General features: G+C 37.4%; 1 protein-coding gene across 3 annotated transcripts in view; it reads left to right on the top strand.

The window, feature by feature from the left end:
* Positions 1-934: 934 nt before the first annotated feature.
* The window catches only part of lingo2 (leucine rich repeat and Ig domain containing 2), a 316,615-nt gene continuing 292,739 nt past the window's right edge, over positions 935-24,810 (top strand). For all 3 annotated transcript variants that reach the window (XM_028459817.1, XM_028459815.1, XM_028459816.1), the window contains exon 1: positions 935-1,438. The gene's annotated coding sequence lies outside the window, so the exon portion shown is untranslated. The remainder of the gene's footprint in view (positions 1,439-24,810) is intronic.

Genomic DNA, 24,810 nt, shown 5'->3' with positions numbered 1-24,810 from the left:
TGAGATGTTCGTCAGGTATGAACCCAGCAGGTCTCTCAGATCTATGGACACAGGTCAGATAGTGGAGCCCAGAGCTCACAGTAAACATGGTGATGCTGCTTTCAGTTGTTATGCTGCAAAGAAGTGGATATTTTTTTATGTTTCTGCTGCTGATTTCATGTAAAGCACATTTGTTTGCCTTGTGTATGAAATGTGCTATACAAATAGGTTTGCCTTGCCATGTCTAGTAGGTCCAAATGTTTGGGCACCCCATTTTTTCAATCCAGATCCAATCTGAATGAAACTCGCCAAAACACCTACAACACAAAAAGACTCCAAATACACACCAGATAACATCAAAAATAACTGAAAAAACACACAAAACATCAACAAAAATGCACAAAATTACTCCAAGAACAATTGAATTACAAAAATAATAAGATAAAAAAAACATAATAAAAACAAAGAAACGCTTTGTTTTTCTTGTATTAATGCTTGATAACACGGGCTTCGGATCTGACGGTCAACATTTATGTGGCCCCCCGTGATAAAAAAAAAAAAAAAAAAAAAAAAAACTTTACGGAGGTAGATTTGTGTCTTTATTATTCAATCAAGGAAAAAAAAGAAAAGAGTTGCATACAAACATGCAAAAAAAAAAAAAAAAAAAAAGTAAACAAAATGAATAGTTTCATGAGAACAAATGTTTTAAAACAAAACATTTTTTAAAAAAAATAGTAACGAAATGTTTTGTTTTTTTCTCAATACAAATCCATTTTATTTATTTATTTTTTGTTTGATTGAATATAAAAAATCTACCTCTATAAAACGTGCCCATCTCTGTGTATAAAGCAAACTAGAGGAGGAGAGAAATGGAAGGGGTGGGAGGTGCAGTGAGTGTGCGTTTATGAGAGAGAGAGAGAGAGAGAGAGAGAGAGAGAGAGAGAGAGAGCGCAAACGTCTCATTCCGCTGCTTTCTCAGCATCCATTCTGCGAGTATCTTTTCTGCAGGGGAGAGAGCTGCAAAATAGTCAAATTGCACAGGAAAAAAGAACCGAGGATACCTATTGATGAGGAAGGATATCAGGGAGAAAATAACATATCATCTGGGCTTGCTGCTTGGCTACAGAGGTGTGCCAAAGTTTGAGTCCGAGGGGAACACCCTCCTTGCTGTGGGGATGAGCAGCGGATGCTGAATTTCATTCCTGAAGGCAGGAGGGGAGCAGTGGATACCGGCTGGATTCACATGCACAGGAGCTGGTTCTAGTGCACACCAAAAGAGATCCTACAGCGCCACTTGTTCTGTCTGACTCACACATTTTGTGCTGTGAACACAGCTGTCTCTCACTCCGCTATAAGGTGGAATATCACAAGGACGCAACCTCGTTATTATCCAGCACCAGGAGAGAAAAGCACAGGATTATGTTGGGATTCTGAGAGAGACCTCCTCCCCTTAAAAAAAGTAAGTCCTGACAAGACACAACAGCTCTACTTGCCTTTGGTTTTTTTTTTTTTTTTTTTTGGGTGGTGGGGGGTGGGGGGGGGGCGGGGTGGGGGGGGACTTGGAGTATTTTTTTGTTCTGTAAACTGTTCTTCTTCAGTGTTGGAGCATCATCAACCTTTTTTTTTTTTTTCTCGGGAGGTTGGGGGGTGGGGTCAGCTCATCCTTTAAATAATGAGGATCTAGATTACATTTGATGGTGAGAAAGCATAAATGAGTCCCTTTACATTGATGATGAGGTAGTTTTCCATATTGGGAAGATGAAATGGTTCAGGGAGAAAAAAAATGTGTGAGAGAATTTTTTTGAAGATGAGTTTGGTTCTGGAATCACCAGAAAGACTCACTGAGACGGTGAAGATGCATGGCTACATTTCTGGGCTTCTGTCTGGAGGAATGTGATGTTTTTATCTGCATACTTGACCATGTGGGGTTGCTGAAAAGCAATTCTCCTCTTTGCTTTCTTATCACCAGGGGAAAGGCTGTGAGTAGGAAGAAGCACAATCACACTCGTTGTTTGTTCTCTTCCTTTTTGCACAGCTCGTTTTCCTCAGAAAGCTGAATGACTTTTGTACAGTAGCCACATTCATAATGGAGAGACTCTACATTTTAAAGGCTGCCTTGTTTCCTTTTATCTCTGCTGCTCACAGAGAACTGATTGTGTCCGTTATTTCAGCACCACAGATGCCCCACATTAAAGCATCACCTTTTAGTTTCTATAAGGACACTAAATTGCTTGTTCAGCTCTCCTTTTTTTTTTTTTTTTTTTTAAAAAAAAACTCTAGATCTACAGATTTAATTTCCCTCTGGAAAGACTGTTGTTGCAGATATATAAAAGGCTAAAACAGTCATTTCAGTGTCTTCTTGATGAGAGGAAATGGCACCAGATTTTATATGGCAAGGGTTGAAAGTTATTGCACTATATATTTTAAATAAATTAAATAATAATAATAATAATTAAAAACATGCTTAAGCTGTCAATATTTTTGATGTGTTTTGTAGTTACCGTACACATGTATAGTGATCAATAAATGTGTTTAGATCTGGAAGGGCAAAAAAAAAAAAAAATCAAAAGAAAGAGGTGTTTGTCCTGCTTCAAAGCATCCACTGGGGGAAGTAAAGCCTGTTGAGTAGCTGATGACAGCAACTGTGCAGCTGCTGTTGACTATGGCTATTATACATACTGACTCCAATCATCTATCGACTGCTGTATATAGTGTAAGTGCTGAAAACAACATTTGGCATTCATTAAACACTTTTGATGTGGACTCTCTATGAAGACACAATGCGCACGTTGTTTTTTTTTTTATTTTCTATCTGCATGCCCTTAGCTTTTTGATTCAAATGAGCTACAAGCAGACAGTGTGTGAAATGCCAATGTGTAAATGTGTGTGTAAGAAGGGCTGGAAGCAGAGTGTCAGGGTATCTGCGTGGGTGTGTGTTTGTCCGGCGCTCTGTGCTTCATCCCTTTTGATGTTTTATTGAGTGTTACCATGCTGGAGCTGACGCATTTCCTCTGATATGGCGTAGCTTGGGTAAAGGGAAGCACTAAGACTGACTTTGGCCTTCTCAACCCCTCAGGATTGGATCAATATTTGGTTCAGGTTCTACATCTGTGTCTGTGTGCGTGCCTGTGCGTATAGATGGGTTTCCGATGACGTCATGAACCACCCACAATTCCGTAGTCCACCATCTTGTGTGTCACCTTTCATTGTTTACATCCTCACACGATACATTTTTGTCCCCCGAAACTTTCGGAATGATGACAAAACCCGATAAAAATAGCCAAAAGGAACAAACAATCTACAGAGAAAGTTTGAATGCAACTTGCAAAGCGAGGTATTTACAGAAGTTGAGTGAAATCGACAACAAAGATCCGTACGAGATCGGTAAAGGAGAAGGGTGTCCGACGTAGATACGTTCCCGGCCGTTTTGTATCCAGACATTGTAAACTATCTGGTGAACAGTGTAAGTAGCTACACATTGGATGAAATGAAAGCATACAAGTCTTTGGTAGCAAAGGGTGTGTGTGGATCTTTGACAAGCTAACGGGACAGTTTTTGCTGGAATATTGTTTTTCACCTGGTCAATATGAGGCTTCAAAGGTAAGATAACGTATTACTGTACTTTTCGATTGATCTGACAGAAGTATTGATAACTTTGGCTGGCAACAAGACCATGTCCGTTTTAGGTTATTGCTATTATACGGTATATGCTTTAGTAAATAAGTAGGTTTTGAGTTTACTTTTAAAGGTGGAGAGAGTAGCAGCCTCCCGTACTAAGACTGGGAGCTGGTTCCAAAGGGGAGGAGCCTGGACGCTGAACGCTTTCTGGTAAAACTTTAATGACAGGACGAATATCACGGACAAAATAAAAAAAAAAAAAAAACAATACCTTGACATTAAAATGACAGTACTAATGCAGACATTCTATAATTGAGTGCAAAATTAAATAATATGACAACTGTAACTAAAATCAACCTCATGTTGTCGTGGCAACTTAAACAGACTGACAGCATCAGCCACATTACATTTTGGCAAACCTTTTATTTAATACAGATGCCTTTGTGGAAAATCAGAATCAGAATCAGAATCAGAAATGTTTTATTTGCCATGTACAGTTTTGAGGACAGTACAAGGAATTTGACTTGGTGGTTGGTGCACAAAACAAGCAACAAAAAGAAATAAAAGAAATAAAAACAAAACAACAAAGAACAACCCAGCAACAATAATAATAATAATAATGATAAATATAAAGGATGAGGGATAAATAAAGGATAGATAGAGAATAAAGGATAAATAGGATAAATATAAATATATATATACAGTGCAGCATGGTATCAAGCTGGTGGAGGTGGTGATCGGGTGTGGGGGGGGGGGGGGGGGGGGGTTCAGTGGGTGACTGGGGTGTGTTCATGTGGATGGTGGCAGAGGGAAGAAGCTGTTTTATGTGTCTGGAGGTTCTGGTCCTGATGGACCGAAACCTCCTACCAGAAGGGAGAGATTGAAACAGTTTATGACCGGGGTGGGAGGGGTCGGCCACAATCTTTCCTGCACGCCTCAAAATCCTGGAGGCGTACAGGTCCTGGAGGGAGGGCAGATTGCAGCCGATGACCTTCTCTGCAGAGTGGATGATACGCTGCAGTCTGGCCTTGTCCTTGGCCGTAGCTGCAGCGTACCAGATGGTGATGGAGGAGCAGAGGATGGACTGGATGATGGAGCTGTAGAAGTTCACCATCATCTTTGTTGGCAGACTGAACTTCTTCAGCTGCCGCAGAAAGTACATCCTCTGCTGAGCTTTTTTGATAAGGGAGCTGATGTTCAGCTCCCACTTGAGGTCCTGAGTGATGATGGTCCCCAGGAAGCAGAAGTACTCTACAGAGCTCACTGTAGAGTCTCCCAGGGTGAGGGGGGTGAGGGGGGCTGGGTTCTTCCTGAAGTCTGCTATCATCTCCACTGTCTTTAAAGCATTGAGCTCCAGGTTGTTCTGGCTGCACCAGGACACCAGCCGGTCTGTCTCCCACCTGTAGTCAGACTCGTCTCCATCAGCGATGAGACCGATGATGGTCGTGTCGTCTGCAAACTTCAGGAGTTTGACCGACTGGTGAGAGGAGGTGCAGCTGTTGGTGTACAGGGAGAAGAGCAGAGGAGAAAGAACACAGCCCTGAGGAGATCCAGTGCTGATGGTCCGGGGAGCAGAGATGGTTTTTCCCAGCTTCACGTGCTGCTTCCTGTCAGACAGGAAGTCTGTGATCCACCTGCAGGTGGAGTCTGGCACGTTCAGCTGGGAAAGCTTGTCCTGAAGGAGAGCTGGGATTATTGTATTAAAAGCAGAGCTGAAGTCCACAAACAGGATCCTGGCGTAGGAGCCTGGGGAGTCCAGGTGCTGGAGGATGAAGTGGAGAGCCAGGTTTACAGCATCGTCTACGGACCTGTTGGATCTATAGGCAAACTGCAGGGGGTCCAGGTGGGGGTCGGTGATGTCCTTGATGTGGGAGAGCATGAGGCGTTCAAAGGACTTCATGACCAAAATGAATTAAGTTTTAATTGTGCAAGATTTGGTCTCTTCCTTTTTAAGTTTATACATGAGATGTTTACTGTATGCAAGGGAATCCTGGCAAAATTTGAAATATGGGGTGTGAAAGTAACTAGTAACTATTTCTTTAAGTACTATTTAATAAAGCCACTTTTTACTTGTACGTGAGTATTTTATGTGTGACTTACTTGTACTTCAGTACAATTACAATCAAGTACAGAACTTCTACTTGAGTAGATATATCAGTACTATTTACACCTCTGGTAATCACCTGCATTTTGCTGTATCTTCCTTAATTTTTTTTTTAAATGTAACTTCACAGTCAAGAGGGTAGTTGTCTATTATCAGTGATGTTTTGTGATCTTAGTGAGACAGACCATTGGGAAGAGGCCCACTTTAAAAATATGATTATTCAGATGACAATTTCACATGGCACAAGAATCACTACTGATTACAAAGGAAGCGGCTGGAGTTGTTTCAATCAGTATTCTTTCTTTCAGTTGTAAGTTGATGAACAGAACCTTGAAATACAATTGGCACCTTGCAATCGTGTGCTTTTGTGGTACGCGCTCATATTAACCTTTTCAAATCACATGATATCATGTGCAATCATTCTACGAACATGGAAAGACCTTCTTGTATAGCTAAACTTTCTTTAATCAGGTAATTTTGTGCAGAGGCAGTTCTTTCATTTCTCATGCAGACTAGGATGACACTAGAATCCAATTTCAGGCCTTTTCTTTTTCACAGTATGAACCTGCAGTGGGTAAAAGTTCACACTACCAATGATTATCTAACAGTGTGTTCAAAGCTCACAAAAATGAAAGGGTTACAATAAAGTGAGAATACATTAGTCACAGACACATGCTATGAATTTGTCTCTGTCCACACAGTTTAGATATGACTCACTACCCTTTATGTTGGATGAACCACAATTAATAGCTTTTTTCTTGTAATACCTATTGTCATGTATCCATTTTTCTAATAACTTTATTGCCTTTAATTATATGTATCCTAGCTTAACCTGTTGGAGTCTATGCCATCTGACTCCAGATGCCAATCAGGGTACACCATGCTCGTCTACAACAGAGCTGACAGACAACTAACCTAAACGGTGCAAACTACCTCAGGGTATTTAAGGGTATTTGTCTTATAAAAACACTTTGGTCCAAACCTGTATTAGAGTTACAGTTAACTTTATGGAATACCTTCTGTTGTGAGGTAAGGCTATAAAGTAAATAACCACCAAATGGCTCAGTAAGGGAAAGATTAAGAAGGTTTCCAAGGGTGTCCCGATCCGATAATGACATCGAACAATATCAGCAAAAATACAAGTTTTGGATTATATCGTCCTGAATTGAAAATCTCTGATACATAGTTTGTATTTAAGTAATTTTTCAGGAGGAGTTTTTCTATTGTTCTCTATTTGAGTAATATCTCTTGATCAAACCTTTTCTTAGGGTGCATTCACACAGACGGACCCTAGAGCGGTTAAAATGCTGTAGGATTTGTTTGCTCGGATAGTTTTCCTTGTTGAGTTGGTGTGAACACGCAAACAAAGTCTAAAGCCGACCAAAACCGGCTCATTCTAGAGCGATTGTTTCTGCCGGTCTCCGAGAGTTTCACAATCGAAGTCTCGACCGATTCGGTACGCTGTGAACGCAACCGTGTTCGGCTTTGACTTATTGATTTATTTTGCATGGATGCTTGCTTAATGTAAGCACAAATTGGTTATTATTGTGTTTAAAGGGATCCTCCACTGTTTTTAAAATGTTGGCCAAAAACCTTTGAAATGCACTTATTAGAAGATCTATGCCTAAGAAAACACATTCCTTTCCACCATATTTGTTTTATTAAATTAAAAAAATGGGACCACTTTACCGTTTTGGAGCTTGTGTTCTGCCATTTTGAAATCACGTGATTGACGTCACATACCCCCATTTGCCTGTAAACATCCTATTGTTTCCTATTGGAGTGAAGCACTTAGCTTGCTTTTTAGATAATTTAGCAGTGTTTTTGGTCAAAAATCCAATTTGTGCTGCTTTTGGTTGCTCTAATAAATCAGACAAAGTTAAAGATGCCGATGTAAACTTCTTTTGTTTACCAAAAGAGGATAAAAACATGTGACCGGAGGAGGCGACAGTTGCAACTTTGCCATTTTGTAATAGACAATGAAGCAGAGATTAAGAGCTTTCCAAGGGACTGTTACTCCTTCAACAGTCCGTGATTTACTAGCTAACTACAGCTGCGCTCTGTTTAAGGGGGGAGTAAAGGTTCTTAGGAGAGCTTTTTTTTCTCTGCCTCATTGTCTAGTACAAAACCGCCAAGATACTATCGCCCCCTGCTGTCACAGATTTTTTTTGGTTCACAACTGTTGTTTGGGTTTCTGTTTTTATACCTAGAGAAGTTTCTACTCCAGTAACGGTCCCTTTGAGCTAAACCAAGGTGAAAAAATGATCAGCTTTCCTTGAGTGCAGGTCTGAAGCAGTGTGAATGCACCCTAACATTACACACTACAAAATACTGTAAGTAAAAAAAAAAATGTATGCTTGTATCGGATCAATATTAATATCGGGTTTTCACATTTTTTAATCATTCCATCCCCTCAGTTACATTATTTATAAACTTTGGAAATATTGTGGTATCTTTTTACACTGATCAAGCATATCTGGAAGAAAAAAAATCTACCGAAAATGTAAGAGCCATTTGAACCCTAGCCTGGACAGATGTAATGGTATCTTGAGAAAAGAACCCAACAACTATATTCTTCAACTCTAGCTGGAGGACAGATGTAAAGCGAGCTCTGCCAAAAACAAGATCTGTACCCAGAAGCAACGTATCTTTAGCTCATCCATTAAGAACATTGTAGAAAAATCAATGATCACACACTCAAACACAAGGTCTCAAATTCAACTTCTTTTTCTCCTTCTCTGACCTTTGGGCACAGTTGGGGAATTTTATGCTTTCGCTTATCAAATTCAAACTCAATCAATTCTCGACTCTGAGGAAACTCACTGGCGAGCTTTATTTTTATATACATGAAATTCACCCTATTACACACATTCAATATGAATTTCTGATACCCAGATTTTTAACATATCCACATACTTTCTCATAACGGGCTAATATGTGTTTAATTGTCATTGTCATGTAGGAATTAATTTCCATAATTATGCTAGCCATTAAGAGGCTCACATCTGTGGCATTTCTTCACCACCAGCTGGCCGAGACAAACACAAGACCTTATTGGAAATGGATGGTCTGCTCAGCTGCAGACCAAACTATGGATGGGTGCAGCTGATCTGTTGTCAGCCCTCTTTGAATCTCCAATGAGGTGAAACACAATATGCTCCAACAGCTGGGTCATTTATGGAATATGCTTAGTCACCATAGTTGACTGCCGCTAATAGAAGGAGGAAGCGTTGGATTTTAGTTTTTACTCTGCCAAAAATGGAATATTCAGAAATATATACATAAATTAACTCACTAAAGACCGAGTAGCTTTTAATAAGGGGTTAGTCATGTGAGACCGTTTAATAGACTTTGTCACTATTGCACCCGTGAGATTACAATGAAAATGAATATGAAAAAAGTCACACTGATAAATAATTGGTTTCTCGTGTCTTCTTGATATGTGGCCCCATTTCTCTAGTTGCATTTATGCAAATTGGTATTTTTTCACACTCGAGTTACCTGACGAACATCCATTTCTCTGTGAATATGATGTAATAAATGACTGCCCTTGGCACTGGTATCCTTTTGAAATGCAGTAACTGAGAAGGAAGTGTCTTGGCAAAGAGAACAGGCAACACTAACGTTGACCTTGCTGTCTGTGTCACTTGGAAGTTTGACCTTTCAGGGAGCACAGCCGAGGGCCACACTTGTCGTACCACCTCTGGAAAATCTCCTTTTGTGTTGTGTCCACAAGAAGCCTCGGCAAGTGTTAGGGGGGATGTGGCCGGCCAAGTGCTGGAGTCAGAGGGTGTCGCACTATGTGACAGATGGAATAGAACAAAGCAAAAAAGGAAAGGAAACCAACATGTACGAAGGGAGAAAAGAGAAACCAAATCTTCAGGCTTGGCCCTTAGTCTAAAGGTAGATGTTTAATTTGATGACCCAGATCTGAACTTTTATTTGAAAGCCAATCCCTCCAGGATTTCGTGGCTAATTTCTGTGATTATTGCGGCCTAAAATGCCTGATTCTGCGGCAGCTTTTTAAAAAAAAATGTAGCAGAAGTTGCAGCATTTTGAGGCTTAATTATTTCTATAACTGTGTCTAAACTGGTCAATTTGCCAAAAAACCTGATTGACGGAAAACAGCTTTGATTCACATTAATTAAAAAACATACGGATCATCAAGACTTTTGCTAACAAACATTTTTTTTTCTGCAGGAGAGTCTCGCGCGTTCAGCAATTTGTAAATTTGTGCGTGGAGAGACCACCAGGGGGCGCAAGCACCAATGATATTGGCCACTGCTACTGTTTTAGACGGTACCTGTAATGAAGCTCTATCAAATATTATCTATAATAGTAGAGGTTTAATCAAGTTATTTTCTTTAAAAGTCCTTCTAGAGCAGCAGGAGATCATCATCACAGCCACTATTTTGCTCCAAAGAGTCAGTTTGGCTGTTGTGACACAGTCTGTAACCAGACTAAGCCAGCTGCCTTCCAACATAGCAAAAAGCCACAAACTATTATGTTTTTCTGTGGTTCTAAATGTGTAAGATATTAACTGCGTTATTAAGAAGCTAACATCTTTGCTGCTTTTGGAGTGACTTGGTATTTGAGTAGAATGATTGGAATTATAACATTAAAAGTTTCTAGATAAAAACGCGATTGTGTTTTGGGATTCATCAACAAAACTCTTAAAAGTGATTATCTTTCTTTGCATGTGTGCTGGTGACGCCTTCTTACTGGTTCAGCTGGGATAGAGCCCCACCACAGCAGGGGTGGATTTTATATTTTATAGTTAATTTTGTTTAAAGCCTTTAACAGGTGTGTCCCGATGCAACGTCTCACTTCTGAGACGATACCAGTATTACAACCTTGGTTATTGGTTGATACGATTTTATCCAATATGGTATCATCATTAATTATACATACATTTATTACTTATTTTGTAGTGTGGAGTGTTAAAAAATTAATATTACTCCAACAGAGAACAATACTGTAGTCAGCAAAAACTGACCCATGTATTATTAACCAATGGGTTACATACATTTTAACCTTAAGAATATTCTACAATTGAATAAAATAAATGTTTAAACAAAACTTGATTTGATTTGATTTTTTCTTTGAACATGAACACAACAGCAGTGTTTTGCATTAAACTATAATAATAATAATAATAATAATAATAATAATAATAATAATAATTGTAATTATAAAAAACAAACAAAGCAAAGAGAGAATACAGTAAATGGTTACAAAATCCTGCATGTGAAGCCTGTACATGTTCGAAAAGGAGTAGGAGGATACTGTATATACACTTATATGATCCTACCCCTTCTAATATCTAGTACTATACTTATTTCTATACAATAATCTTCTTATAATATACACATATTTACTCTATGAAGAGATGTAATTCATTGTTATGTATCTATTTCATTATACAATTTATGTAATCCACTTTACATTATGTCCCGACATACACATACATGAGTATATATACTGAACTGTACACACCAATTTATATACATATTTTTCCCTTTAATGCTTCGAGAAGATACATTTTATGTATTTATGTTTATATTGCTTTAAATTCAGAGATTCTATTTTATTTCCACACACTTCATTAAAATTACTTGAATTAAAAGATTTAAATTAAAACAATTTGAATAACTTGAAAAATAACGTTGATAAATCTTAACATAATATAACATAAGAATATTCTGCAATTCAATAAAAAATAAAAAAAATCACTTTCAGTGCTGCACAGATGAATGGATCAGAGTCTAGAATAGACTGTTTGCATTAGAGATTTTAGATGCAAGCTGACACATCTTCTGTTTAACTAATAATAGCCTTGTGGATGAAGAGAAGATCAGATTTTGTCAATGTATCACATGCTAATGTGATACAATAACGCTGAGTTTTTTTTTTTCGTGTTGTATATATAGGGCATCACCCGGTGGTGGGTTGTGTTTGAATGTAGACCAGTAGACATTAAAGCCCCAATGCTAAAACTCAACCATTGACCTTGTGAGTTTATTCCCCAGCTTATTTGGGTTCATTAAAAATCACACAGTATAATAACTTGTCTATCCCACAAAGCACAGAAAGACTGATACTCGTTTCTATTTTAGCAAAGGCCAGCGTTGGAAGCCATCTGCTTGTTTGTTGCCTCCATCAGCCACTTAAGAGTGTCCTCGCAATGACTTTTCCTCCCTGCTCCTTTCCTTGCACACTGTGAAACACAATATGCAGAGTACTGACTGCATTGCTTCAATGCTTTTTCTTTTTTTTATTACAGTGGGTAGCCACTTACATTAGCATCTATTTTTTTCTAAGCCTCATCTATAACCATTAGCAGAGCTGGTCATAGTTTGATTGAAATAAAAAACAAATTGAAATGATTTATTCAGCATTGACACTTGCTTAATGTAAGTAAAATTTGGTTTGTTTAAATGTGTCCTCCATTTACAAATGTGGCCTAAAACTTTTGAAATGTACTTATTAGAAGATTTATGCCTAGCAAATCATGCTTTTTTTCACCATATTTGTTTTATACATTTTAAAAAATGGGACTACATTACAGTTTTAGAGCATGTGTTCCGTCATCTTCAAATCACATGATTAATGATGTCACACGGCCCCATTTGCCTGTAAACATCCCATTATATTTTATTGGAGTGAAGCATTCAGCCTACTTTTTAGTTCTTATAGCAGCTTTTTGAAGTAAAAATGGCCATTTGTGCTGCTTTTGGTTGCTCTAAATAAACAGGGAAAGCATTTTTAATGTTATTCCAGAGATCGTTAGTGTTTTAATAGTGTTCATATTATTAATATTACTCATATTCGGACTCGAGGAGTTGTCCAAAGTTTTCCGCTGATGCCGATTTCGGCCGATTCGAGCACTTTTAAAAACCAATGAGAGCAGTAGCAGTGCAGGCAGTGCCCTCGCTTCCATCCCTGGTGAATAAAAACCTGGGTCTCTACCCGGGAATGATGCACGTATTCGAGCACTTTTGTAAAACTGATGGTAGAAGCCGTATCAAAGCGACAGACGTCCTCTGTCTCATCCTCCTCTCAAGCTTTCAGCTTTTGATTGGTATGTATTTTCTGCATTTACTTTTATTGTTGTTGTTGGTTTCTTTTTCTGACTTGTGTAGTTGTTTTGACAACTGTAAAGTGTTTTAGAGTTTTTGAAAAGCACTTATAAATGAAATGTATTATTATTATTGATGGACAAGCGAGATTTCCGAGTGTGAAAAGGATAGTATGAGTTCTCACTTTGAAAATGTAAATTCACGAGGTCCACCATTCACTAACCAGGTCCATGATTATTTATATTAAGCTATTATTTTATTTCAATTTACAAATCTGAAGGAAGTGCACAAGATGGACAGGTAGATTAGTGAGCTGGAGTTACGTTATCAGCTGAAACAGTTTGAAAAGTCAGGAAAAACACAACTTTCAGCTCGTGTGCAGCATTAGCTTTAGCAGCATTAGCTTTAGCAGCTAACTCAGTCTTTCTGCCTCGGAGACCGATACCACATTTACGCAAATAAATCTTTCCCGGAATCAACGCTGCAATGGGTAAAATAATGAAAATCTCTGTCAGGCTTGCTTCCTACACTGTCAGCCATGGCGAGTTTATCCCTCTTGACCTTTGACCTATTGCGGAAGAACTGAACCAGTGCGAGAGTGTGAAAATGTTTATAACCTCAGAATTATTGCTTATTGGTAGTAAGTAAGGAAGTTGTATATGAATTACAATCTCAATATGTTTTGCTTAGTATGGATTTTATAAGGTGGTAGTACCACAAAAATAGTTATTGTCCCTTCATAACACATAATGAATATGGTCTGTTCTTACATAACAAAACTAAACTACAACTGGTCATGGTAGGGCTGAACGATTAATTGCATTGGCGATATTGTCGCAATATCACGAAATGCGATTTTCTTATCACAAAGGCTGCAGTTTCTTGTCCTGTCTTGTACTGTCTTGTACTGTACTGTTAAGTTTACAGTGTTTAAGAAGTGCAGTCCACGTGTTTACATGTTTTATGAAACATTAAGTTAGTTAGATATGTTGAAGAGGTAAAGCCACAGATTTGTTTGCTTTATTGTTATATATTTTATATTCATTTAACGTTTGAATAAATCTAAAATTGTTTATTATGAAACAGATTGATTGATTGCTTGTGTTCATTGAAAAATACATGACAAGAGGCCCTTGAAAAAAATGATGGCATATTAAATCGCAATCGCAATATTGAGGAAAAAAATCGCAATTTGATCATTTTCCAAAATCGTTCAGCCCTAGTTCATGGTGTCCAAATAACTCTGAATTAAGTCTTTGTTACTTAGAATATGTTCCCCATACTAAAGTGGTTGTATACTGTATACTGGTCATATAATAAGGGCATGCAACATAAGTACGTAATAAAGACTACTTAAGAGCCAGTATGTTACTAATTTGCATGCTAATAAGCAACAATTAATGGTGAATAGGAGTACCTTAATATAACATGTTACTGTGTATTTTAAAGGTTTTGGGACACATTTGTAAAAACAGTAGCGCTTCCCTTTAAGAAGGATTAAGGGATAAATTATAGATGAACAGATCAAAGGCCTTTAATTTGTTTATTTTAATACTGTATGTTAGTTTCTTGAATATGAGTATTGGACAAAAGGCAGGTCTTGGAGGCGCCAGACATTTCCCCACAAAGGTTAGATCATTCCATGCACTACACTATAATGGCTAATGCTTCCGAGGTGAGTTGGGATATGTCTGTCTTCCCTCGCCTCTTTGGAGACCGTGGCCTTCGCAGCTACACTTGTGTCTCTTACACTGGGCATGCTCCCCTAACCCCTCGTCTGCCTGACTGTGAAAGGCTCTCAGCATCCTAACCCAGCCAAAGGCACCCATGCTCATTAGTGCAAGCGGCTGCTCCAAGCAGGGTTGGGGTCTATTATAATTGTAATTGTGTAATTGATAATTTATTACAATTGTAATTTTAAAAATCTGCTGATGTAGTAATCATAAAGTGTAATTCAGTTCAGTAATTGACTTTGTAGTTCTAATTGCCATTAAAATTTGATAAAAAATGTCAGTTATAATTTAACGCAAAACTGGGAAATCATCACGTTACAGTTCTACACATATGTAGTTAAACATTAAAATATGTTTCATATCAAGTTTTCCCACATTTTACCATTAAAAAAAATAAATAAAAAAAAAATAAAAAAATTGAGGTTTACACTGACACAAAAAAGGCTCAGACGCTCACACCAAAATATTTAAAACCTATATTTTCATTGATTACGAAGCCTAACAAGGTAACCAATAGATAGGAAAGAAATTAGATGATAGATATTTGTTTTGCATGTATTTTACAGCTGATTTAGGACCCGTTATCACAAGAGATGCTAACAGGCTACAAATAGAAACATGTATACGTGCACATACTACTAAAGCTTTTTTTGTTTGTATTAACTTACTCAAAATAAATAAATAAGTCAAACTTTTATGATTACTTCAAAAATTAGTAAATACTGTCTCCTTTGCAAAAACCAGCTAATGAAATGGTCTCTACAGCATTATTTCATCCTGTTTCAATACATTAAGAGAAAAGACAGTGTTGTATTGAGTAATAGTGGGGTGACCGTGACTCAGTGAGTGGGTCGTCCAATAATCGAAGGGTTGCGGGTTCGAATCCCGCTCTATCTGAGTCATTGTCTTTCTGTTCGTGGGCAAGGCACCTTACCAACGTGGCCCCGTATGAATGGGTATGACCTGTGCATGAATGATGGTGGTGGTCAGAGGGGCCATAGGCGTGAAATGGCAGCCACACTTCTGCGTCTGCCTCAGGGCAGGTGTAGCTACAATGTAGCTTACCACCACCGATATGACTGATGTGAGTAACTGGTGTGAGTGAATAATGGCATATATATTAAGCCAATATTATAGTACTGTTAGTTTGTGGTGAAGTTGTCCAAAAGTATTTCTATTATTTCAAAATTAACTGATATATGTTTCTGAGTATCCGGTGTAATTTGCTCCTGTACCCCTTGGGGTACACGTACCTCTGGTTAGGAATCCCTGGTTTAGAGGATATAGAGGTTGAATTTCGTCTATATCTATTGCACTTTTCATTTTCATTTTGTTACGTTTTTGACACTTAGGTGCACAATAGACAGAACCTTTTTTTCCCAGCTGGATTAAAAGGACAGACATTTTTCAAATAAACCTGCATGGAGCAGATTTTAAATGAACATATACTCAAAGCAGGCCCTGGAGTGTGCCTATTGTTCTCTGAGTCTGTGTGGGTTTTCACCAGGTCCTCCAGCCTCTCTTTACAGGGCAAAGACATGTGGGCTGGGTTAATGAGTGAGTCTAATTTGAGTGTAGGTGGGAAGGCATATGTGGGTGATTGTCTCTTTGTAGTGAGCTAGTGGCATATTTGATATGTGCTCTGTCTTTTCCTCCAATTTGATTGGTGCAAACATCTGTCCCCCTTGCCTCCTGAAAGTAACTAATAAACTAAGAGTAATCCACTCTGGTCTGCACAAGCTTAAAGTATTATGCTTTTTTTCACCCATCTCCATTTGTTCTAAGAACCCCAACAACATAGTATTTGAGGTTTATTTTCCCAAACTCGCCTGTTTTTTTTTTTTACTTATGTAAATTCATGAGTGGGCGTGTCTATAAACGCTAAACAGTGATCACCAAAGCACATACTTGTTGTTTTCAGCTAAAAGAAACTGCACATTACAGTAAAACACATGGCTATTTAAGCTGCTATTGTGATTGTGAGTCCGTCTCAGTGCTTCAGGTTCTGTTTACCACATCAGCATCAGTGGAATCAACAGCTGCTTGGTGTTAAGCTGCTGAGTCACTTTCTTCTTCTCCTCATCTCTATTAACTACAGGAATAATGCATTTAAGGTGATAATCATTTGTTTCGTCCAACCGCTGCATCGCACTGTGTCACAAACACGTCAGATCAAGTCAAAGCTGATACAAGGCGATATAACGGGCACTAAAAATGGAACTGCTCCCCGGGTGCTACACCGTGGCTACCCACTGCTTAATGGTTAAATGCAGAGAATACATTTTGTGTATGTAGCTTTACATATGACAATAAAGTATATAATGTTTTACCTGTGAGTTTGAGAGGGAGGGGCTCACATTCTTATAGAGTAGGAGGAGCCAGGATTATCAGGAGGAGGAGTTTCTGCTAGGTGACGTCTAGTAGCTAGAAAAATACAACTCGCCCATTTGTAGCTGACTTTTTACAAAATGTGGAATAACAAGGGAGGAAACCGAACTTTTTAAATTTTGGCCCTCTGAATGGATCTAAATGAATGTATATCACTGTAGCAAAACCATTATGAAGTGATTTTTACACAATACCGCCCCTTTAATGCTGACTGGAGCCTTGGAGCCAGGGTTGGGGTCAATTGTAACTGTAATTGCGTAATTGGTGATAAATTACAATTATGACGTCACTATAATTGTATTTGTAATTGAGTTCAGATAATTGACTTTGTAATTGGCATGGCAGTTCTTCAAAAACTGTAAATTATAATTTAATTAAACGCAAACCTGTGGCACCATGTTACACATATGTAGTTACCAATTTTTAAAATATGTTTCATATCAAGTTTTCCCACTCCCTGTCAATGAATGTTGAGGATAATTTCACCATTTAAAACAAAATGAATAAATAAATTGAGGGGTATACAGACAGGAAAATGCTTAGATGCCCACAACAAAAACATAAAACCAATATTTTCATGGATTAGAAAGCCTAACAAGGCAACCAAGAGATGAAAAACTAATTAGATGATGGATTATATTTTTTTGTGTATTTTAAAGCTGATTTAAGACATGGAGTCAAAGCCGACCCAGTATCATAATAGATGCTAAAAGAAAGCAAACACAAGAGGAATGGGGTTATTTATTTCAGGCTCAGTAGTTGTTACGAATTGTAATTTAATTTTGTATACTAGCCATATAGAAGTTACAATTATAATATAAGCTACCTATATACAAATGAACAATAATTTAATGGATAAAGGTGGAGACCTCACCTAGATGACCACCCTGGGTCAACATTTTGCTCCTCAACTTTGCATTTGTTTAAAATTCTGTTCTTTTTTAAATATATTTTTCAAGTTGCTTGTGTTTTTACTGTCTCTTATTTCATCTGTTAAACTATTCCATAATGTAACACCTGCGGTTGATAGACATGTTTTTCAATGTCATTCTAACCTTAGCCCTTTTTCAATTTTGTCCCACTCCTAAATTATACATAAAGTTTCTTTATGTTATATTGAAGTAAGTTATTTTTGGCTTTGAAAAGCAATATTACAATGAGAAAATCTCATCAACCTATTTAACTGTGTGTAATGTCTTCCAGTATATAGGTCATGCCTGAACATGTTGCAACATTTGTCAGTACTGTGAGTAGGCAGCACTTGTATATACTGTATATATATATATATATATATATATATATAAGTCATGTAAGTCGTACTCAATAAAGGTCTACAGTAAATGGGACATGAAGCTGAATCATTAATGGGATCCTATAGCGCCAACATACATACCATGGAAAACAAATGACAACAGCACAATAGCAATCTCCCGTCTGTCATTCTTACATTATATTTAAATGAGTTGGTCTGAGAAAAAAAAAAAAAAAAAAGACTCGCTCAACAACACATGAAAGCAATTCACCTCTCCTGCTATGTTTAATGGAAAAAGCAAGTGTTTTGATATTTTGATAAGCTGAGAAATAAACTTCACTTATTTTGCGGTGTCAGCAGATTTGCAGTTAATTATGGAAATACATTGCAATGGGGGGAAAACAATGGCACTTTAGACTTTTGCATCACATGCTCGTACATATTCAGAATCAGAATCCTTTTATTTGCTATTGCATCTAAAAGCACAACACAAGACTATACGTACATGCACAATCATATATATATATATATATATATATATATATATATATATATATATATATATATATATGATTTGAGCAAGCAAGATCTCCTTAAGCTTCGCCCCATAGGAGCATGGTGCTACAGAGGGGGGCGTGGGCAAGAAGAGACGCGGAGACATCTGATTGGTTCTTTTCATTCGGACCGAATTGCAGAGATTAGTCAAAATTTTTACAGGATTCCAAGTCTGTTTCTTTTCATTCTTTTTTTTCCTATACATTATGTATTGACTACTCTCATGATGGAAGGACCCACTATAACAAAAAGTCTTTCTGAGCAGACTCTCCCTTTAAAGTATCTATCATTTGGGGAAATAAAGGTTAAAAAAAAAAAAAAACATAATGTATATGATTTAATAAAAACAACACTGTCTGTTCTTTACCAGATTGCAGCTGTTGTTCCAGTTACGTCATTTTTAATTTATTGTTGGTTTATTTAATTATATATGATGGAATGTACAGCCTAAAAACTGATAAGGAGTGATTAACAAGCCTTGTGTTGTTACTATTTTATAGATAACATCTTCCTTTGCACAATTTTGTCTTCTGCTAATTTATCTCATACCTATTGAGCCCATTATACACACAGATATCGATATTTTACAGAGATTTGATGCAATAAGTGTTAGAGTGGGGTCTGCATTAGTGTTCAGCTCTCTTCAGTCAACATTTTGTTGAAACACCTTTTGATACGTTTACATCTGCAAACGTTTTGGGATTTGTCTTTTTCCTGTTTCACACGTACGTATATGCCCTAAAGACTGATATATTTCCCACACTCTTTACAGCAAAGTACTTCTTAAAGAAACCATTATTGCAAGTGACAAAAAAGCAAGAAGGGTTGTTTTGCAAGTAATAGATTTACTAATCATTTGTGAAGGTGACATCAAGGCACATATTGGTTTCCAGTTGGAGAAAATCACATCACAATCACTACACATTTTACCATCCCAACGCCTTACTCTATATCAGACATGGGCAACAAATATTATGCACCCCCCAAAGTGAAAGTACAAAATGACAGAAAAATACACAAAATTAAAGCAAGAATACATTAAAAAATACAAAGAATTACAATATTGCAATAAGACAAGAAAAACACAGAAAATACTCCAAACACTACCACAAAAATGAAGAAATAACCTAAACAACAAGAAAAATACACAAAATTACTAAAAATATATACACAATTACAGAATATGACAACAAAAGTACACAAAAAGACATGAAAAACACAAAAAATTACTCCGTAAACCCACAGTACTAACAAGCAAAACAATAGAAATACAAAAAGTGCAAAATGACAACATAAATGCAAAATATGACTTAAAAAAACATAAATTTTACAGGAAAAATAAACTAAAGGACAGCAAAAATGCAGAAAATGCAATCATAACTAGCAAGACAACAACAAACATACACAGAATGACAGAAAAACACACAAAATTACTATGAAAACTATTTGTTCTTTCCTGTATTAGTGCTCAGATTGGTCAGTATGTTGATAATGTGGCCCTTCGATCAAACTAACACATTTTTGTGGCCCTCGCCGTGATAAAATTTGCCCACCTCTGCTCTATAAGCTATGGTACAGAATAGATACTAATACTTGCCAAGATGGTTCACATTCATTTTAGCAACTCAGCAAATCCCAGGATTACCTTAACATCATTTACTTGCATTTTACTTTATCTTTTGTGTAGTTTGAAGTCACTGAGCTTTTGTTAGCTAATGATCTGCAAATCTTTGTAAAGTTTAATGTGTTGTCATATAGCTTGTAAAAGGTTACAACATGAAAGTAATATGGTTAGTAGGATTTTCATTTATTTCAGACATATGTGTTCCCTCAAGGCATTCCACAAACACACAATCGCAGCACACGCAAGTGCACATTTGAATACACATTAAAGTCAGAATAATTTAAATGCAATGAACATGTTAGGATGCGCATTATTTTTAAACATATTCAACAGAAAGTAATGAGATTATTGTCCATGACTGCATTTGAACGTGTGTTCACCATGTTTGTGTTACTTTTCAGAGGGGAGATGCACTTCTTTTATCTGCCAGCTAACAATTCAGTGACCTCTAACACTGAAAAATGGTAAAACCAAATTAAAACTCCTATTGTTTTATCGTTCGCAATTCATGCGGAAAAATAGTGCAATCTGGATCTCATAAATGTTTCACATCACTTAAACTTGGCTCAGCTGATAACGGCACAGTTACTTATTTGCTCAAGAGAGAGAAAAAAACTGTGATTCTCAACATTTTCAGCCCGTGACTCCCACAATAAAGGTGCTAGAGCCCGGGGACCCACACTTTACTTGAAGGTGGTTGAACACAGACATGAACATTGAAGAAGAGTCATGTAGAGACAGGTCCATCTATAAGGGGGAATAAAGAGGAGAGATTTTTGGGGTCCATCCATAGAGTCAGCAAAATGATGGTCCATTGTACTATGAATCTGTGATAACCACATTTATTTATTCATCTGAATAATATCCACTGTTATCCAGGAAGTTTATTATTTTTTGCCATAGTATATGGTCATCTTAAAGATGCAAATCCTTATTTTAATCAGAAATAAAATAGGTTTAAAGTGACCAAAAATGGTGAAAAAAGCAATGAAATGAGATTTTAAAAACCACAGAAATTGGTTAAAAGTTGCAAAATAGAGTGGCCAAAAATGGACAGAAAAAGTGGTATAAATGGTTCAAAGTGTCAATATTGGCTTATAAGTGGCAGAAATGGGGGTGGGGGGGGATTAGTGTAATGCAATTTAAAAAACTAGGAACAATAAGTTTAAAGTGGCAAATCGTGAATGTGGTGAAATTGGTAAAAAAAAAAATAAGCATGAAGTTGGTGAAATTAGGTTAAAAGTGACAATAATGTGGCAACATACGGTATGTGGCATTAGGTGGGAAAAGTGGTGGTAAGGGTTTATGTGTGCCAAAAATATCTTGAAAATGATAAAGAATATGCAGAAAAGGCAGTGAAATTTGATGGAGAAGTGGCAGAAATGGGAGTAATGTTGCAAAAATGCAGTAAAAGGAGCAAAAATATGGCAATTAAAAAGTGATGAAAATAGGGTGAAATATGGCAATTTTGGTGCAGTTGCAGAAAAAGGGTAAAAATAAGCAAAAAAGGGCTCAAAATGTTAAAAAAATATTCTGAAATATTTGAAGGAATCTGGCGAGCCAAGGTTGAGAACCGCTGGCTTAAACAGTTGACTACAGAGGAACATGACTGACTCACATTGTGGTTTGAAAGGTTGTTAAAGAACCTCTGCGCCTATTGTAATGATGAGACAGCATTTTGTGTACAACGGGATTGATGAGTGCATTGTCCAAACAATTACTCTTTAATTATGAGATAAAAGCTTTCTATCTCTGTCTTGTGGCCTCTGGCTTTGGTCAGAGGGGTTACCCATGTACTTAGCGGCCCTGATATCCTTCCTTTCATCACGTCACCCATCTAATCTCTTTGCTGCTCCTGATTCACAACCGTCGAGAGAGGGGAAAAAGAAGTACATAAATAATGCATTCCTTGGGTGTATCCACCCCAAGATCAATGGCAATACAAAGACTATCTACAAAGACAGTTGGCTCGAGGCCATATTTGATCACTTCCCCTGTGCACAATCACTGCTCTGTTTTTTTTTTTTTTTTTTTTTTTTTTTGTGTCTGGCCGCTGAGACTTATTTGTTGAAAGAAAACGAAGTGAATATTTAAAGTTGGTGAGGGGAAGTAAATCTTTGCAGAGACATGAAAACAAACAGCTAATGGAGGGTAGTGGAGAACTATTAAACAGAAGGAGGGGAGGAGAAAAAGACACTGCATTCTGTTCCTCACTGGATTTTACTGAAAGGTCTCGAGGTTTTTTTTTGCTGTCTTTGTGCAATTCAGCAGAGGGAAATTCACTTGTACTTGATTGCTTGAAAGTAGCTGATGGCGCAGGTCGTAACATTTACCCAATCGGAAAAAAAAGGAGTGCAACTCAGAAGGAGTCTTCTACCTAGAGAGGCTATTAGCTGTTTTTTTCTTTCCCAATAAGCTCAGCTAACGCATTGCTCAGTGTTGTTGTCAAGGTTAGCCAGACCACGTGTCACTGTGCTTACTACTAGTCTTTTTCAAAATGATTTAGGAAGGGTGTAGTGTCATCAATGAATGCAGTGAAGGCATTTAGGAAACGTTGTATTCCTGAGAGATGGTTACACACAAACAATTTAAAATGAAGCAGCAGCAGCACGTTCGTGAGTCAGGAGAATGGGAAAGGAAAGTAATGCAATAAAACATGTACAGTAGCTGGCAATATGCACATATTCAAATTGGTTGCAACACGCCAATAACCAAGAAAGAAGAAAAATAATACGTCTTGTTCTTAGATATTTTGCTGGAGTTTGGAGTCTGTATTTCCCAGAACTTTAAGATACTAGTGCAGAGCCCGTAGGAAGTATGTATATATTTAGCACTGTAATATAGGCTAGCATACATCTGTGGCCTGCAGGGGGGGGGGGGGGGGGGGGGGGAGAGCTAGAATTGAACTTTCTTCTGTTGATTCTTGTTTTTTATTTATTTTTTTCTTCTCTAATCAATGAATCTTTATTTATAAAGCACCAATTCACAACACGTGTTATCGCAAGACACTTCACGGAAAGTCAACATTGAGCTGTTCTAACTTATCTTGAGTTATCATGACTACCTGTCAACATCAGTTCTTAAAATTGTCCGCTCTCGTGGAACATGGGGGTGGAACGTCCAAACAAATCCAACATTGCACTCCATTGAACCAAGCAGCAGCCATGTTGAAAGTCTCAGCTCTGTCTGTCCCTGAACCACAGATATATTTGAGCCACAAACAGACAGAGGTTCCTTGCTTTATATATAGATAGATAGATAGATAGATAGATAGATAGATAGAGCATATACGTCTTTTTATCTTTCGTTGTGAATCAATGGTACATCAATCGTTTTCACGTTGCCACTCAAATCTTCCACTGTATCAGGGTTATAAATGCACAATATGCATTATTGGATGCAATGTTAATCACATTAACTAACCCAATCATCTGGAAGCACATATCTGCTGTTTCTGTCTAGTTTACATTCCAGACAATATTTAAAGGACCAAAATTGGGTTACTAATCAGCAAACTGTGCAGTGTGCTTTAGCAGGTCATTGATCAGCTTTTAGCACAATACAAAGTCTCCAAAGCCTCAAGAGGCTTGGCTAGTTAACATGCACATTTTGCTCTTTCTCGCTTTTTTGTCCTCAGTTGTGTTGTGTATTGTTCCAAACTGGTGCATTAAAGCAGGGTTATAATATAGTGGGAAAATATCATGATCTTGATGTGTGATCTAATAAATAAAGGTCCTTAATAAATGTATAATGAAGAAGGAAATAAAGGGACTGTTTCAAACTGGTGGGGAGACGGTAAACAAGAATCTAGCAAGGCTTTTGCCATACCACCCAAACAAACGCTTTGTTTGTGCGATACGGAAAAAAAAAAATATATATATCACGATACGATGTAGATAGATTGATATCCTGATAATGATATATATCCCGATATAGTATTTCATCCTTAAAATTACATTAAATGACAGGAAAATTGCTATTCATCTATTATATATAAAGATAAACAAAATGAAAAAGAAAATTTCCCAAAATAAATGGTACTTCTCCTTTAAGAATCCTCTCAATGAAGGGATATTCGTCACTTTTGCTCCATATACTGTTGTCACGTGTTGTGATTTGTTCATTTGTATGTGGAAATGCCACCCGGGGACGCAAAAACCAACAATAATGGCCACTCCTATTGTTTTAAATCGTACATGTAGTAAATGTTAGCTGGTGGCTCTACACTTGGACCTACTACAGTCATGTGGACCGGGACCAGCTTGCTCCGGGTGTGATGGTAGCATTACGGTGCTGTAAACTAATATTTTTTTATATCGCACTTTGGTATATATCGTAATATCGCGCAACATTACAACCTGGTGTTTCACACATGCTCCAGGAACCCACCACCATCCTCTACCAACCTAACGTTAAGGTCGGTTCTCACTTCAGTGCAAGATGTTTTCGGTTGAGATCCCGGACAAGCCCCCAAAAGT

Source organism: Gouania willdenowi, chromosome 10, assembly GCF_900634775.1.
Source record: "Gouania willdenowi chromosome 10, fGouWil2.1, whole genome shotgun sequence".
In the NCBI taxonomy this organism is placed as follows: domain Eukaryota; kingdom Metazoa; phylum Chordata; class Actinopteri; order Blenniiformes; family Gobiesocidae; genus Gouania; species Gouania willdenowi.
The sequence above is the reverse complement of the archived record's forward strand: the minus strand, read 5'-3'. Positions and strand labels throughout refer to the sequence as shown.